At 42.6% G+C, this 7,494-nt stretch overlaps 1 non-coding gene across 1 annotated transcript; it reads right to left on the bottom strand.

Annotated features, from left to right (window-relative positions):
• Nucleotides 1-72, bottom strand: TRNAT-CGU (transfer RNA threonine (anticodon CGU)). The gene has a single exon. It is a non-coding gene; the product is annotated as a tRNA-Thr (tRNA).
• Nucleotides 73-7,494: the final 7,422 nt, after the last annotated feature.

Here is a 7,494-nt window from a genome sequence, read left to right as displayed (position 1 = left end):
TGCCCCCTGTGAGGTTTGAACTCACGACCCCTGGTTTACGAGACCAGTGCTCTACCACTGAGCTAAGGAGGCTGTGGGGAGAGTGTGAATGAGGCTGGGAAAGTGCGAGAGGCTGAGGAGGAGACAGGGAGAAGAGTGCGATTGACAAGAGAGGGAGAGATGGAAGGAAGGGAGATTGAGGAGTGATAAAAAAGGGAGAGAGAGAGAAGTAGGGAGAACGGGAGACAGGGAGAAGAGTGCGATCGATAAGGAAAGGAGATGAAATGGAAGAAGGGGAAGTTAGGGATGGGGGGGAGATTGAGGAGAGTGATAGAAAATGGAGAGATTGAAAGAGAAGAGAAGAGAAGAGGAGAGAGAGAGAGAGAGAGAGAGAGAGAGAGAGAGAGAGAGAGGAAAGATTAAGGGAGAGAAGAATAAAAATGCCTATAGAGCTGTGAAGAGGATAAAAGAAAAGGCAGAATGAAAGACAGAATATAAAATGTGACAAGTGAGTCAATAAATAAAGAAAGACAATTGAAAAGAGAGAAAGGCAGTGGAGAGAAGAACAGAAAGAGAACAGGAGAAGAATGAAGAGAGGACACAGAAAGGGAGGAGAGAAAGAGCCAAGAATGAAGAAGAATGAATGAAAAATATTGGAGAGGAAAATCGATGAAAGAAAGAAAAAGAATAAAGGGACGATGAAAGTGAGAGAGAACAGGAAGAAGGGAAAGGGGGGAGAGAAGAGATGAGTGGACGAGCAGGGGGATGAAAAGAAGAGGAAGGAGGAAGGGAGGGATGGAAAGGACAGGAGGGAAGGGGGGAGGGAGGGATGGAAAGGACAGGAGGGAAGGAGGGAGGGAGGGAGGGATGGAAAGGACAGGAGGGAAAGAGAGAGAGAGAGGAGGAGGAACAAATGACTGAAGGAGGGAGAGGGATGTATAGAAAGAGAGGAAGAGAAAGGAGGAAAGAAGAGGAGAGGAGATCACATGCCTCAGGTAGAGTTAGTATGCCAGGGTAAACAATACAGCGTCTCTCTCTCTCTCTCTCTCTGTAGATAGATAAAATATATAGATAGAGTTACTATTTAGCTTAGCGGCCTGAATCCATACTTGAGTGAAGGACCTTGCTCTTGCCCTACTCGCTGAAGGAGGTACCGGTGAGATAGATAGATAGATAGATAGATAGACAGATGGATAGATAAACACATATGTACTGTAGGTAAATATATATTCATCCACCCACCCACCCCTCAACTCCTGTCTGTCGTTCTGTCTTTTCACAAATCTTTCTTCCTCTCCCTGTCAGCCCTCAATTTTATTCCTTCATCTTTTTCTCCTTCCGTCCCCTCGCAATCCTTGACCAGCTGGCTTCTTCCTTACCCCCTCCCTCTCCCTCCTCTCCCTCCTCCCTCTCCCTCTTCCCTCGCCTTCCTGTCCCCTCCCTCTCCCCTGCATCTCAGCCTTAGGGGACGCAAGCTCTCGTCTGGCATCTGGTGAGCATATTCACTTTGGACAAGTTCCCCCTTCCGTCCTCCTCCTTCCTTTTCATTCTTCATTCATTTATTCACTCTTCATCTCCTTACTTTCTACATTATGTTCATTTCTTTTATATATTAATTCTTTTTTCTGAATTCTTTTCTTTTACTCAATTTTTTTTATCCTTAATTCTTTTTTCACTGTTACTTGATTTTTTTTTTTCATTTTCTTTAGACAGTTCCTTTTTTTTCGTCCTGATCTTTTTTGTTTTGTTTTTCACTATCGTTTCGTCTCATTCATTCATTCATTCATTCATTCATTCATTTCTCTCTGGGCTTGATTTCATGTTTGACTTATTTGAGAGAGAGAGAGAGAGAGAGAGAGAGAGAGAGGGAGAGAGGCGTGCGAGGGACAGGTGTGGCCGCGTGGTGAGGAAGTATTTTGAACTACTCGTTATTTACAGAGAGAGAGAGAGAGAAAGAGAGAGAGAAAGAGAGAGTTTAAGGTTAGGTTAACGGAAGGCAATACGAGAAAGAGTACAAGGATGATCGATGAGAGAGAGAGAGAGAGAGAGAGAGAGATTGGGTTAACGGAAGGCAATACGAGAAAGAGTACAAGGATGATCGATGAGTAAGGGAGAGAGAGAGAGAGAGAGAGAGAGAGAGAGAGAGAGAGAGAGAGAGGGCAGCTTGATGGCAAAAGACAGGGTGACAAGGAGGCGATATGTTTGTGGCCACCTCTTAAGAGATTACAGCGTCTTGCGATAGATACATAGATAGAATAAAATTGCATAAAAGACTACACCTTTTTCAGTAGATAGTCGACCCTGTTAACCCTTTGACTGCGAGGGGCTTCTGTTGTCGACATCTGTTAACGGTAGGCAGAACAAAAAAAAAAACAGTACCCAAGTCCAGTGTGGCACCGTACTGTTGAAAGACGGGACACCAGAGACGGAAAGTGCGTGCGTGTGTGTGTGTGTGTGTGTGTGTGTGTGTGTGTGTGTGTGTGTGTGTGTGTGTGTGTGTGTGTGTGTGTGTGTGTGTGGTAGAGGAAGGATTGCGTGTGTGGGGGGGGGATAAACCACACAACAACAGCTGTTAATCAGGCCTTACTCTCAGACACACCGCGATTTGTCCACTGTCACGTCTAAGCCTCTCTTCACTGCCACCGTCTCTCTCTCTCTCTCTCTCTCTCTCTCTCTCTCTCTCTCTCTCTCTCTCTCTCTCTCTCTCTGTAGTATCTTTTCGTCACCCTCTTACCCCTCCCTATCTCCCCTCTCTTCCTCGTCTCCCCTCTAATCTCCCCTCTGCTTTTTCTCACCTCTCCCAGATCAACCCTTCATTGTTTTACCACACTCCCCTCGCTCGCTCTCTCTCTCTCTCTCTCTCTCTCTCTCTCTCTCTCTCTCTCTCTCTCTCTCTCTCTCTCTCTCTCTCTCTCTCTCTCTCTCTCTCTAATCCTCTTCGTTCCCCCTTCTCACTCTCCCTCATCTATTTACACTCTGCCTTTTTCCCTTATCATTACCATTTCTCCCAGTATTTCCCCTCACGGTCTCTCTCATCTCCCCTTTCCCTCTCTCTCTAATCTCTTTCATGCCTTTTCATTTCAACACGTACGCTGTTTTACGGTCTCTCACTCTTTTTCATGACTCTTTAATTCATGTCTTACTCTTCATTGTAGCATTTACTCTTTTACTTTTGTGTGACTATTTCTGGTCTTACTTTTCGTGTCTTCTACTCGTATTTTTTTTATTCTTTCCTGGCTGTTACTACTTTTACTCTTCGTGGTTTTGATTCGTTTGCTCTTTAATTCTCTTGCTACTCTTTTTCGTGCATCATTATTTCTTTTCTTACTCTTTTTTGTGGTTAATTCAGCCGATACTCTTTTCGTGGTCCTTTCTTTTCACAGTTACTACTTGTACTCTTCGTGGCCTTTATTCTTTTGCTCTTTAATTCTACTCTTACTCTTTTTTCGTGCGTCATTATTTCTCCTCTTACCCTTTTTGTAACTCTTTATTTCTGTTTTCCTTTTTCTGATTGTACTGTAAATCATTTGTAACCCTGAAGCCTTTACTCTGGTGGCGTAGGACTCACCCAAGCACCTTTTCTTTAACGATTTATTTTGCCAGTTAAACGCTCTTTATCCCTTTGTATGTTACTGGGGCAAACGACGTCAGTACAAAAAGTTAAAAGACATCGGTGGGAATATTAGGATGTAATAACCAGAATAAATCGCTACGTGAACAGTGTTGCGAATCCCACGGTACCGCCTACATTACGACCCCTACTCTAATTCGTGGGTGTGCGTCATCTTCCACATCAAGCCCCACGGATCTTCTTCCACCCCACTCCACCCACCACTGCACTCCACCCCACCGTCATCTGGTTTCTCCACTTTTTGTAGCTTTTCGTTTCCATCCCCTCCACCACCATCATCACACCCTCTTCCCCTCCTCCCTCACCCAGATCTTTCACTGTATACCTCTCATCCACCACCACCACCACTCTCATCACCATTATTGTTACTATCATCATCACCCAAATCCTCTAGAGTACCTGTAGCTTTGCACCATCATCGTCATCATCATCATCATCATCCAGTCTCCTTCCTCACCCAAATTCTTCAAGCAGCTCTCCACCACCACCACCACCACCACCGCCATCATCATCATCATCATCATCATCATCATCATCATCATCATCATCATCATCACCACCACCACCACCACCACCACCATCACCACCAAACCGTGCACAGTAGCTTAAACATCACAGCTTGGCCTCACAGCGTTAATTGCAGTAATGAGCTTAATGTGTGGTGATATGCCCGCTTGATGCCTCACCACAGCAGCCACAGCCACAGCGGGGGAGGGGGGGGGGAAGAAGTTGGCTACCTCCTGCCTCCTCCTCGTCTTACACTCGGTCAGTTGGTTGGTTGGTGGGTTTGTTGTTTGCATTTTCTGAGATATATATATTTTTTTACTTGAAGTGTCTTGTGGATACGAGGAGTTGTCTGTGCATTGTAATAGTAGTAGTAGTAGTAATAATAGTTGTTGTTGTTGATGTTGTTGTTGTAGCAGTTTATTAGTATTAATATTATTTGTCTTTCATATTGTAAGTGTGTTACGAGAATTACAAAGATTCGCTGTATGTCTGTCCAATTTTGAGTATTTCATGAAAACAGAACGGACCACTCATTGTATTATCACATTCAGACTTAAGACGTCCTACAGCTGCGTTTAGCTGTTTGGCAAGACGTAAAGTAGATCCGTTTGGTGGCAGTCATAGCAGAATACTGGATTAATGTTAGATTCCTTGCTTGCTAGATCACCTTATTTCTTTTTCTTTATTAAACTTACGCCACCTGTTTATTTGCCAGTCTAACATTCCAGTCGTGACCAGCAAAAAATTATGATTGATTTTGACTTATATCATATTCCGGACAGTTGGAGGTCGTAATTTAACTTCATACAGTTCATGGTCTACTTCCCAGAACATTAGAAATCCCATATAGGTATCTTAAGGTGAGTATACCTGTCTGGAGAGAGCCGGAATAAAACAGGAGTGAGGTTTTTGCGGTGAAAGTAAAAGTAAACACACACACACACACACACACACACACACACACACACACACACACACACACACACACACCAGAGAGAGAGAGAGAGAGAGAGAAATCCGCGGTATTTTAACACCTTACATTGGTGGTCGATAACCTCACCTCCAAGTCAGTTTTGTCCATGCATCTCTCTCTCTCTCTCTCTCTCTCTCAGCTGACGTTTTTCACCCCTTCAATCCGATGACGCGTTTTATATCCCCGCTACCTCCAGACGATTTTATTCAGCTTTTGGATAGACGTGTAGTAGTGAAGAGGTTAATCAAGGCTCTATCTAACCCCTTAGTTCGAAAAGCGTCTCCCAAGTTGAAGGCGATTTGAGAGTAAGAAGAAAATGAGAGAGACATCATGGGGTTGATTTTTTATTTAAGGTGGTAATTAGGGCGATAAAAGGGAGAGAAGAAGAAGAAAAAAAAAGGGCAGAGCTCAGTAGAAGGTCACGCTAAATAGAGGCTTTGGTATGCTGGACCCCATTTGGAAAGACTGATAGACAGATAGATAGACAGAGAGACAGGCATGGAACAGTGATAGCATTTACGTAGATAGATATAGAATGTTAGACCCAGATAGACTGAAAAATAGTAGGGTGACAGAGCATAGGGCCTCACAGTCTGAAGGAACCTCTCAGAATAAGATTTTTTTTCATTTGTTGCAGTTGTAGTATAGGTTATTTAAGTAGGAATTGAAGCTGATTAACCCACTCTGAATGGATTTGTTATGCATCATGGTGGCATTCTTGTCGAGTTCATTTATTACACAGCCATATTCTCCGTTAACAATTGCCAACTAGGACCTGTACAGCTTCCCATAGTTTAGAGCCTCACCATGTCTATATCCAGCTCTGACAGGCACACAGACAAAGAGAAATAAAGGAATAAAGAAAAACAGAGTACCAATATTAAAGCAGATAAAGAAATAGAAGACACTAGTTTCTTCTCCCATCACAACATAACTTTGTCCCCACCAGAGAAATATGTAGGTGTGTGTGTATCTATGTATTTATGTATGTATGTATCTAGGCATTTATGTATGTAGGCATTGATGAATCTATGTATGTGTATTATATAAATGTATACCCAGAATTACAACCCAAAGCACAGTACCATGACACACACACACACACACACACACACACACACACACACACACACACACACACACACACACACACACACACACACACAGGGACAAACTTACGGGCTTGCCTTACTTACCTAACAGCCGTGAAAGAATGAGGCAATATGCAATTACCTTAGGCGAGGCAGCAGGACCCCGGGGGCGTCTGTGTTATTAATTCCGGGTTGTCACGCACGGGAGGATTCGGCAGGTCACACGGTCTTGGCTGGGTCTGCTGGGTTTGATGTCCGGGTGAGTGTGTTTTGATGGATGAGTATGAAGACCTGTTTTGGATCACGATTTTGGTCTGTCCTGTTTTCTGTTTGTTTTTTGTTGAAATCGAATACTGTTTTGGTGGCGATTTTTGTCTTTGTTGCTGTCAGTTTTGTTTTGTTTTTTAATCTGAAGACTTTTTGTTACTTTCTATTACCTTCTATCGTGTTTTTATTGAATCTAAAAGCTGTTTTTGCCACGATTTTTGTCTTTTTCTTTCAATTCTGTTTTCAGTATATGTCACACAGGGGAATGATAGAGATTTTATTTAGATTCCTGGTTGACTGTGTCTCGGTGTATGGATCTGAGGACCTGTTTTATTTCCCTGTCACAATGTATGCCGCTGTAACTTTCTTTCTTTGTCGCTGTTGGTCACGCGTTGGAGGATTTATGAGGTCACAGTTTTTCGGTCAGGTGAGATGGAGCCGGAGTATGGGTCCAATTACCGGGTTACCTGTGATTTTAGTGGGTAAATTTGAGGACTTTTTTTTAACCATAATTTTGGTCACTGTTTCTTTGCCACGCACTTTGTTTTTGGCCAATTAATTGCTATCCTCACTTTTTCTTTGTCACTCACCTTATTTTGGGTAGTTTATTATTAACTATCGTCACTATTTCTTTGCCACGCAGATAATTTTTGGTCAGATTCTTTATTACTACTACTATCGTCACTATTTCTTTGTCACACACCAAGAGGATGAAGAGTGATTTGCATTTGATTTTTGAAGTTTTAAGTGGATATGGAAACTTTGTTTTTATCTGGCATAGGTATTTTCATTCATATTCACTTCTTTGGTACTATTTCTTTGTCACAGTCACTCTACCACCTTTCGATCGCGTCTGAAGATCTGGGAACTTTTTATTTTGTACTGTTATTTTTATCTGTGTATTTTTCGTGGGCAATATTTCTTTGTTTCTTTGTCACCATTACTTTGCCACCTTTGACTCTTGGTGAATGGATCTAAAAAAAAATATATATATTATATATCTATTTTGATCTGAAATTCTCTCCTCACTTCATACCTAGGTGGGG

This window comes from Coenobita brevimanus, chromosome 78 (genome assembly GCF_032717465.1).
Source record: "Coenobita brevimanus isolate Jiangsu-jjx chromosome 78, ASM3271746v2, whole genome shotgun sequence".
Classification (NCBI taxonomy): Eukaryota; Metazoa; Arthropoda; class Malacostraca; order Decapoda; family Coenobitidae; genus Coenobita; species Coenobita brevimanus.
The sequence above is the reverse complement of the archived record's forward strand: the minus strand, read 5'-3'. Positions and strand labels throughout refer to the sequence as shown.